The sequence below is a fragment of the Microtus oregoni genome, unplaced genomic scaffold (assembly GCF_018167655.1).
Source record: "Microtus oregoni isolate MIOR12 unplaced genomic scaffold, Mior012 000023F_ref0000262, whole genome shotgun sequence".
Lineage (NCBI taxonomy): Eukaryota > Metazoa > Chordata > Mammalia > Rodentia > Cricetidae > Microtus > Microtus oregoni.
In genome coordinates, this window is record NW_024543082.1 from 31,448,937 (window position 1) to 31,460,174 (window position 11,238).

Below are 11,238 nucleotides of genomic sequence, written 5' to 3' on the forward strand. Positions count from 1 at the left end.
GCTGGTTTTTTAGTTGGGCACTGACTCAGTTCCTCTCTAAGTCCAAGCCTGTTGTTAAAAGAAAAGCCCAGAGTTTCTGTTTCATGTCAGGAGCCATGATATGGGACAGAAAGAAAAAAGAATTGAGAAAACATACTTACTTTTTTTCATATCTATTTTTGCCTTTATCATACCTTTCATTGAATATATGTGTCTGTATATGTCTATATAAATATTGCTTGTTTTCCACAATGAACAATTCTTACAGTAATCTCTGAAGTTTCCAGGAAAAAGATGGGGCCCCACAACAACAACTCCACCTGGTTGATATGACATCATGATGCTCATAGCAATACTACAAGACCTGTTTTGGGTACCAGCTGCACAAGATGATTCCAACTTGGTTAGCTAAAATGATGTACATCTTTTACACTGTTCTGGCAAGACCTCCACAAAATACTCATAGACTATTTGCAATTATACCAGACATTAATCTTGAAATTCAATCATCATTTTACTTTCAATAGAATCCCCTAGAAAGAACGTCACCCCCATGATAGCTGGAAGTATTTCTAGAAGACGATGTCCTCTTTCCCAGCAAAGTTTGTCCTCAGGCATAGGGACATCATTTAGGGGTTGATTATAATTGGTATATGGTTGAGTGTTGGGGGAGAAATTTTATAATCTCAGGGATCTCTCAAAAAAAGAAGGAAAAGTGGATGATGGGATAATAGATTGTTATTTGTGAGTTATCATTTATAGACAATTACATTGATATAGATTCCTGTATATTAATACAAAGTTAAATTATATTGAATATTGTATGCATGCATGCTTCTATATCTGTTTAAAACATTTTTATGTATATATATATATATATATTTACCATATTGCAGTGTACATTTCTACTTCTGATCAAGATACTTTTACATTGTTTACATTTGGAGGTCATTGTCCTCATTTATTGCATAGTTGTTTATTGTCTTAGTCTTTAAGTTAGATAGATATTAAGAATTATAGATCAATAGTCATCTGTGTTTGTCATATTTATAGTTAGACTAATCAGGTTCCTAAGATACATAGAGATTATATTCTAAATAGATAGATAATCTTCAACCACTTCAAAGAGCTGTAGAATATGGCATTTAAATAACTTAGAGTTCTGTTGAAGTGAGACTCAATTGCTTCTGGCAAAACCGACCTATTCCCAAGAGAATGTTGAGCACTAAACACTCTACTTGGAGCTTGTTTTCTTCATGGTAAAACCGACCTTTGGGCAAGGAGCTGCCACACCTCAACCACTGACAAGATACATAATATCCAGAAATGGATAAGCAGGACTGTCAAATCTTGCCAAGACAGAGTAAGACATTTTTGAAAAATGTCTTGCCTTTGAAAATAGTCTGTCAGTTATTCTAGACCTTAGAATAAGTTGGTTGCCTCAATGTTGCAAATGAGACTTTGGGTGATTGTTCAGGTAGCCAGTTGTCTCTGTCATTTTTTACACATTTTAGAAGTTGCTTGATTGCACTTCCTACTCACTCAAATAACATTATTTCCCTTCTCAGATCTTTGATGGTATTGAAGACTAGATAAATGTAGTTGGTTTCCCCTCATGACTTGGCCAAGTTATTTATTATACAAGACTTAAGCTAGTTAGAATAGAATATTTGTTCTTATTGTATATAATTTTATATTAGGTTTCGAACTCTCTTATTTAAACAATAAGGGGAGGTGCTGTGGAAAGGTTTACACCTAGTAACTACCCACCTACTGGGGCATGGCCTCATAGATTATTTACCCAGATGCTGCAGCGTGTCCTGCCCCTTCTTTTTCTCTCTGCTCCCCTTGTTCCCATTTGCTCGTTTAGCTTGTTTTGGATTGGATCTCCATCCATCGTTCAAGCAGAGAATCCTGATTTGTAAGTTTTCCCCCTAAATAAATAACTGTCAATCTCTCAGTTCTGAGCCAGTGTGAGATTTCTTTTAATCTCCTGATATCTCTACCATCAATGGACTGCTTTCTCTTCAGAGAAAGCTCAAGCAAATGTAGACCCAGTGACCCCCTACCTACATTTGAGCAGCAGGGGCTTCTGGAGAGACGCTAGAGTGGAAAGTCTGGTTGGATGTAGGACCATGGTGAACCAGGGAAGAGTATGCTCAGTGTAGTGAGATCAGAGTCAGAAGAGATGGAGCAAGGTTTGACCTGCTATGTACTGTCTGTATCCCCTAAATTACCATGTTGGAGCCTATTTCTCCATGTGTCACATTTGGAGGCTTTCTTAGGGTTTCTATTGCTGTGAAGAAACACCATGTCCATGGCAACTCTTACAAAGGAAAACATTTAATTGGGGTTGCTTACAGTTCAGAATGTTAGTCCATTATTGTCATGGTAGATGGCATGTAGGCAGACATTATGTTGGAAAGGTAGCTGAGAATTCTACATCTTGATCTGTAGGCAGTAGGTGTAGCTTGAGCATCTGAGACCTCAAAGCCCATACTCAGAATGACACACTTCCTCCAAGAAGGCGACACCTACTCTAACAAGGCCATACCACCTAATGATGCCATTCTATATGGGTCAAGCATTCAAACACACGAGACTGTGGGGGTTGTACCTATTCAAACCACCACATAGGGCTTTTGAGGGGTAATGAATTAGTCCATGCTGTAGGAAATCCTACAGCCAGTAAACTTTAAGTTACCCACCCACTTTGGAATGGCTTCTTATACTATAAATGCCAATGTATTGCGCATGTACATTTCCTTTCTCATCTGGCTGCTGGATTCGTTTCCTGTTCCTCATTTATGCAGAGAACTGTGTGTTGGAGGAGGTCAAAAGAGGAAAAGATAATTGTCCAGATAGGATCACCAAACAAAGAGAAGTATCACTTGTGAGGGCAGGTCACCTAATAAGAGTCACTGAATATTAACTAGAATAATAGTCATGACTCACTTAAAAATCAAAGCTGGCTTTGGAGTTGGACAATGGCTCTGTTATTCTCCAAATCCAAGCATGTTGTTAAAAGAAAAATTCAGAGTTTTTGTCTCATGTCAGGAACCATCTGTTATGGGGTAAAAAGAGGAAAGAATCTAGAAAAAATTTACTTTAATTCATACCTATTTTTGTCTCTATTGTACCTTTCATTGAACATATGTCTATATAAATAATGTTTAAGTTTTCCGCAATGAATAATACATTTTTCTGCATGATTCTTCGAAGTTTCCAGGAAGAAGATGGAGCCCCACAACAATGACTCCATCTGGTTGATATAACATCATGATGCTGTTAGCACTATATAAGACCTGTTTGGGGTACCAAGCTGCTCAAGATGGTTCCAACTTGGTTAGCTAAAATAGTGCACATTTTTACAATGTTCTGGCCAGAACTCCAAATAGGAAGCTCAGCAAAATCCTGCCAAGTACTCAGAGACTATTTGATGGGGGAGAGTCTTCTGTTTTGTGTTAATTTCATTGGTTACATAAAGAAACTGCCTTGGCCCTGATAGGACAGAAAATTAGGTAGGTGGAGTAGACAGACAGAATGCTGGGGAAAAGAAGCCAAGTCAGTCAGTCGCCATTATTCTCCTACCCAACACAGACACAGGTTAAGATCTTACCAATAAGCTACCACCTCATGGTGGTATACAGATTATTAGAAATGGGTTAAAGCAAGATATGAAAATTAGCCAATAAGAGGCTAGAACTAATGAGCCAGGCAATGATTAAAAGAATACAGTTTCTGTGTAATTATTTTGGGTGTAAAGCTAGCCAGGTGGCGGGACACAGCCCACCACTCCACACTACAAAGTGGCACCCAACGTGGGGCATGAACCCATGACCCTGAGATTAAGAGTCTCATGCTCTACCAACTGAGTTGAATACAGTATCTGTGTAATTATTTCAGGTGTAAAGCTAGCTGGGTGGTGGGACACAGCCCACCACTCCACACTACAACTATTTGCAATTATACCAGACAGTAATCTTGGAACTTAATCATCATTTTACTTTCACAGGATCCCAAGAAAGAACATCACCCCCATGACAGCTGGAAATAATTATAGATGATGATGTCCCTTCTTCCAACGATGTTTGCCCTCAGAGTTAGGTACATGATTTAGGGGTTTATTATAACTGGCATAGGGTTGGGGGTTGTGTGGGAAATTATGTAGGCCCAGAGATCTTCATTAAAAAAGGAAAATTGGATAGGAAAATAGTTTAGTGAAAACTTACTCACACTAATAATAATAGTGAATAATGGAGTGATTACTTATAAGCTATACTTATAGGCAATTTACATTGGTATAGATTCTTGAATATTGATACTTATAGTTATACTAATCAGGTGTTTAGATACATAGAGATTCTATTCTGCATAGATAGGTAATCTTCAACCACTTCAAAGAGCGTATAAAATAAGGCATTTCAATAACTTAGGGTTCTGTGGAAGTGACACACAATTGTTCCTGGCAGCACTTATCTATTCCCAAGAGACTGTTGGGCACCAAAGACACTCCACTTGGAGCATGTTTTCTTCTTGGCAAAATTGGCCTTTGGGCAAGGAAATGTCTATGACAAAGTACAATACATCCAGACAGGACAAACAGGATACAAGAAAAAAAAAAAAGATAACCAAATCTTGCCAAGACAGGGTAAGACAGTTTTGAAAATTTTCCTGCCTCTGAAGATGGTCTGTCAGTTACTCTAGGCCTTAGACAAAATTTTGGCTTAGCCAAAATTTGCAACATTGCAAATGAGACTTTGGGTGATTGCCCAGTTAGCCAGTTGTCTCTGTCATGCGTTGCACATTTTGGAAGTTGCTTGATTACACTTCCTGCCTGCGAGAGTAATATTATTTTCCTTCTCAAGTCCTCAATGGGGTTGAAGATTAGATAGTCATAGTTCCTTTCCTCTCATGACTTAGCCAAATTATTTCTAATGCAAGTCTTAAACTCTTTAGGATAGGATAATTATTGAAACATTTATCACATGTTTCTTGCTTGATATTGTTTATGCTGGTTGTAATTCTAATTTTTATACATGACATTTGCTCTTATTGTACATAAATTTGTATTAGGCTTAGAACTTATTTAAACAAAAGGGGGAGGTGTTGTGGAAATTCTATAGCCTTTAAGTTACCCTCCCACTTGGGCATGGCCTCTTATACTATAAATGTCGACATAAAGCATGCACACATTCCCTCTCTTCTGGCTGCTGGATTTCATTCGTGTTGCTTGTTTGTGCAGAGGACTGTGATCTATGAATCTACCCCTAATTAAATAACCCTTTATTATACTTATTTCTGAGCTAGTGTGGGATTTCTTTTTAGCATCAATCTTCAAGTCCGTGAGAGTGCTACTCTATGGATGGGCTTGATGATCTGAGAGATATCTAGTGTTCAGTGCACTAACATAAATGTTATCAAATTGAGTGTGGTCTGGGCCTCATCACAGAAAGATTTCTAATTGCTGAGTTCAAGATCCATCTATATGGACAAAGCCTACAGAACCACAGTGCATCCAAACAGGGAGAGAGCACACAACATTTCCATGAGGGACTGGCTGTGACTGGCCTGCCCCACCCTCCCCACCTGCACTTGTCAGGTGGAGAGGACGCTTTCCCTGGTTCACAGACATTGGTCATTAGGACCAGAAAAATTGACAAACCTAAAATGGACATTGTAGATCCATCTTTCTCAAGGATCTTAAACAGCTCTGCACCATGGGATAGAAGAGATCAATAAAGCTTTGTGATAATAACTGATGCTTCTCCATCTAGTCAGTGTCATCTGTGGCTGCAAAAAGCTACCTGGTCTGGTGCAAAGGCTTGGCTAGTAAAGGCACTTGTCATCCAGCCTGGCAGCCTGAGTTTGATTCCCAGAACCCACTTGGTGGAAAGGAAACAAGCTCCTCCAGGTTGACTTCCAATGTAAAGAAAATCATTATATCACAGTTTTGTGTGTGTGTGTGTGTGTGTGTGTGTGTGTGTGTGTGTGTTTCCATGTGTCACCATACACCTGTGAAGATCAAGGGCAACCTTGGTATCAATTCTAGCCTTCCATCTTATTTGAGGAATTTACCACTTTGTACACGAGGTCACTTGTCCTGCAAGTTTCCAGAGTCTCCACCTCCCATCTCACAGTAGAGAGGCTGGGATAACATGCTTCTGATCCCAGCTTTACATAGGATCTTGGGATCTGCTCATGTAGCAAGCACTCTGTGCACAAAGCTGTCAGGAGCTGTTTCCTCCTAAAATCATTACAGGAACCGTCACCCTGGAGAGTCTGCAGAGAACCCCACACCCCTAATTGTGTTAGGAATCGTTCTATTGACAGAGCCTACCCCACACCCAAATTGGCTGTTAATGGAGAGCTATCTGTTAGCGGAACCCGCCCCACATTACAAACTATCTAGAGAACTAGGTGTGTCAACTCGTGACTTCCTGGCCTACGTGACCTGACCAAACGTAACCTCCTGGCCTACGTGACCAACGTGAACCACGTGACCAATGTGAACCACACGGCAAGAGTCCAGGCCCCTGTGCCCACCCCCCAACTCCTTATCCTATATAAGCTGTAACCTGTCTCTAATAAACGGAGGCTTTGACAAGAACCCCCGCTTGGCCTCCTTCTTCTCTCTTAGCCCATTATTTTCCAGATAGTGCCTCTCCGGGACCCTGGAATTACTGAACTGCAGGGTGGGTTACAACCCCTAGACTAAGTCACCCACCCAAAGTGGTTTACACAAAGCCATATCCCTTGTACCTCCTCTTCTTCTTAAAAATTCAACAGAGACCACTGTGTCTGTCATAAAGCAAAGGAATGGAGAGATGATAAGCTTGGAAGGAGCAGAAGGAGCAGGCTGGATTCTGCCTTCCCATGTGGTAGGAGTACTTACGAGAGGGAAGGTGCACTCACTCTACCAGGATGGTCAGGATATAATGGGATGAGGAGAGCAAGCTGAAGACAGATAACATGGGGAAAGCTATTCTTTGGAAGGGGTTTTGCCCCAAGAAAAAGAGAAAACAGGCAGAAGTGGAGAGGAGGCGGTCTGGACGACAGTCTGTGTAGAGAGGGCGAACATGCCATGTGCTGAGGGAATGTTCTAGAAGGGAAGGGGTAGCAGAGCTGCAGATGAGAGATAACAGTGTGAGCTTAGCCAGAGAGGCAACAAGTTAGGCATCCAGGTGGGAAAGGACTAGCCTTCAAGGGGACCACAGACGGTCTCCACGTTGTCATGGAGAGGCAAGGTTGCTGGTGGGGATGAGAATGAGTAGAGCCATTGGAAGCTGTCCATCTTCAGGAAACCCTGCACTTGTATACACAGCTCTGTGGCCTTCCCTGCCCCTTCCAACTTTACTTTGGTTTCTGAGGCTGCAGAGGAGATGAGTAGTGAGGAGAATGAGTGCAGAGATTTCCAGGGCTACAGCATGAAATTTGTGACAGTCATGGTAGAGTCAAAAGGAGACACTACTGGTTCATCCACTTTACTTCCATTTAAATGACACATGAGAGATCAAGGATCTGTACCTCAAAACAAATAATTATCAAAGATGCCGAAGGCACAGCCAGTCAACTCATAAGGTTAATTCCTTAGGCTTTTACAATAGGAAAGTACTCCAGAGAGAAATGAATTCCAAAGAATGATTGCCTACTGTCTGGATTAAAAATTACCAAGAACACCACACTGTTCACCCAAGGCTCAATGCCCCTGGAAGCCTTTCAGAGTTCTGTTGAGTTCTGTGGCTTTGCCTCCAAAATATGAGTAAAACAAGAAGTCCTCTTATATTTCAAACATAAGCAGTACTCTTCAGCAATAATTTTCTAAACCTACAAAAATCAGAACAAAATTGAATAAGAAGAAACTTCCAAATACAAAGATGAATGAAAAAAAAGGTAGCAGAATTTAGACCATACTTGTGGAAATGGATAACTTCAGAGGAGCAGTAAGTTAGATTCAACCACATGCATTATGTTGCTTATACTTTAAACTTTATTAAGATAAATATCATTATCACAAATCATAAATAGATACATTTGCTCCCAGAACACATTATCAGCTTGTAGAACCTCATTAAAATACAGGCAAATGACAATTTCAAACACCATTCAATGACATAGACATTTAACTTTTTTATCCTTTAGGAAATCAGATTTGACCACAAAGTGTCCTCAGTTTCAGATGAGTGGCTTCCAGTCACGGGGGTATTTCTTGTCTTCTTAGACTGGGTGAAATGAGTCCACTCTCCCCCTCTGATATTTCCTGAAGCAGAATGTAAGAAGAGTATCACAGCTCTCTGGACTCACCTCTGTTTGGAACAGAGGGAGAGCACTGTGATGACATTCGGGACATGGTGGTGTGAGAAGGGTCTGAGACTCCACATGGGTAACGCCCTGAGCATCTTTTTTAGCTTCATTTCTGTTACTGTGATAGATACCCTGACTAAAAGCAGCTCTGGGAATAAGGGTTTCATTGGCTCACAACTCCAGGTGCGGTCTGTTCTTGCAGGGAAGTCAAGGCAGGAACTTAAAGCAGTGGGGCACATCCATGGTCCCAACAGAGACAGGAAAACACATGGATCCTTGTTTGCCCTCAGCTGGCTTCCTCCTCTCATAATGCTCAGGACACTCTGCCTGGGGAACAGTGTCACCCACAGTGGGCTGAGTCTTCCTACACCAATGGATACTAGAGAGATATTTCTCATTAAAACACTCTGTAGCATGATTGTAGGTTGTGTCAAGTTAACAGTCATAACCTCCCAGCACAGCATTTGAACTTCACGCATCAGAAGCTGATCTCCATGCCCCCTGCATGGAGGTAGTAGAATGCATGGTGCCAAACAATCAATAGGGGATAGGGAGAGCTTGTGTGCAGTCATGGGTTTCATCCTTAGCACCAAAACTCCAAAATGACACCACACACACACACACACACACACACACACACAGTGACATTTGGACACAGAATATGTTTTTCTACTTGTATTAAAATTAATATGCTTTGGGACTGGAGAGATGGCTCAGAGGTTAAGAGCACTGGCTGCTCTTCCGAAGGTCCTGAGTTAATTCCCAACAACTGCATGGTGACTCACAACCATCTATAGTGAGATCTGGTGCCCTCTCCTGGCCTGCAGGCATACATGCAGGCAGAACAATGTATACATAAATATTGTTAAGAAATGACTGTGACTGGAAATTAGAGAATACTGCTTTTTATAAATTAGAACGTTTGCTATTGTTATTACGCTTCATTCCAATTTGTTCATCTCAGGCTCATACAGCCTGTTTCAACTCTGAGTTTGGGCTGTTTCAATCTTCACATCTAGGAACAATCTAAAGCCATCTCTGAGGATCTGCCTCTTCCTGAAAGTTAGGTTAAAAGGCAGGAGACACAAGATGCAAGCCCCCAGTGAATTTTCCCAACAAATTCTCAGCCAAATGAAAGACCTATGCAAACCCTAGAGGTGTGATTGAGAGTTTATTTCTAATACATCTGTGCCAGTGTTCAGGCACAGGGTTTACGTCATGAAGAGCCAGGGAAATAAAAATAAGCAAAGTGCCTCGGAGGTCAGTGTTTGCAGGAGCCTTTGAAAAAAATTGTTTCTGTTCATGATAAAGTTAGCCTAAATGGAAGAATTTCACTGAGGGCCTGAGCACCAAGTCACAGAATTCAAACTGAACCAGAAAGAAGTAGACCAACACTCAAGCCAACACCCAGGACAGAGGAGGCAGTGCACAGGCAAAGAGAGATGCTAGTAACCACTTGGGTAGCACCAGCCCCAGGCTTCTGGGAGAAGTAGGCATGTAGGAAGGTTGTTAATTCTGTGCCAATGGAGAAAGCTGAGGGCTGGGCCTCCACTGCATCTCAGGCCCTGGGCGAGTGACTGAGTCACCTCAGTTGCCTCCACTGACAACCAGTCTGGTCATAAAAATGAAGTGCAGCTACCTGCAAAGAATGCCTGCATCTTCAATGCAAGAGCAAGTCTGGGTACAGGTGACCACACCTGCTTATGCTCCTGTGCACTGTGCATAGACCAAGAGAACCTGTGCCCGACCAGCTTCTCTACATTGAGCTCACTCAGGTCTGCTATCTGGAGACCCTCACCTTGACCTTGCTCATGATGTGTGTGAATGCAGTGAGCAAACATGGCTAATGAAGAAATGAATAGAAGGAAGGTCTGACCCAGAGAGGCTGCTGCCAGGTCCTGATGTCAGCTCTTCCACCCTCTAGACAGCAAAGCCACCATATTGTTACAAGCCTTGGCTTTTCTCCCTGTCAAGAGAAGATCCGGCTGATTTTAATTTTGATGGTGTATGTAGTTCCTAGTACACACCCAGGAACAATCACCCTTTCTCTTTCCCTGGCTCAGATTTTCACATATTCTGAACTAAGGGTCAGAACATGGTGCTGTATAACTATGAAGAATGTCAAAGACAGAAGAATTCCCCCCACAAGAGTTATGGGAGAGAATCAGAGGAGGGACAGGAACAAGTGTGGAAATGAGGCCCTGGAGGTAGTTAACAGGTAATGGTTTTAACTTGTGTAAATTTTCCTGAGTTCAGATGAGGGCATATTGCAATATTTACAGTCATGCAGTCACATGAAGCCTTAGTAAGATCTAGTAAAGGAGAAAGCAATAATTCCAATGATACAGAGCAAGATTACGTGTCTAGTGACAGTGGCTGAATGGCCATGAGCCCCTGTTTTTACCCAGCTCTGAAAGCCTTCAGGGTTAAATTCCAAACCAACATACTCAGCATATCTATGACCATGTTATAATCCAGTATGAAGAGCTGGGGAAAGATCACAGATGCAGGGAGAGCCCTTCCACTAGGCCTATCTCCATGCTCTGCATCCCAGGAGCTTGGACCAGTCCAGGTTCCAGCAAAGTTCTTGGACACCAATACAGGCCATTGTTACATGAGGAAGTGGCCCCTTGTTTGTCTCCGTAACACACAAACAGAAGGAACTCCTACATCAGACCATGCCTGTGCCTGGCTGCCCTTGAGTTTGAATATAGAGGTCTGAAGTGCTCCAGAGATGCAACTGATCACTATCAATCCATCAGGCATCCTCAACGGAGACCAGGTGTCCCAAGAGGTTCAGAGGAGACATCACCCTCACTATGATGTAGGTGTGGTCAACCTACATATACAGCAAGACTCAAGCTGATTTATATGGTCATATAACCCAATTTCCTTCTAACATGGAGGTGAGCTAGTGTCTGCAGACATGCATGTCTCATGGTGAAGATGCATTGG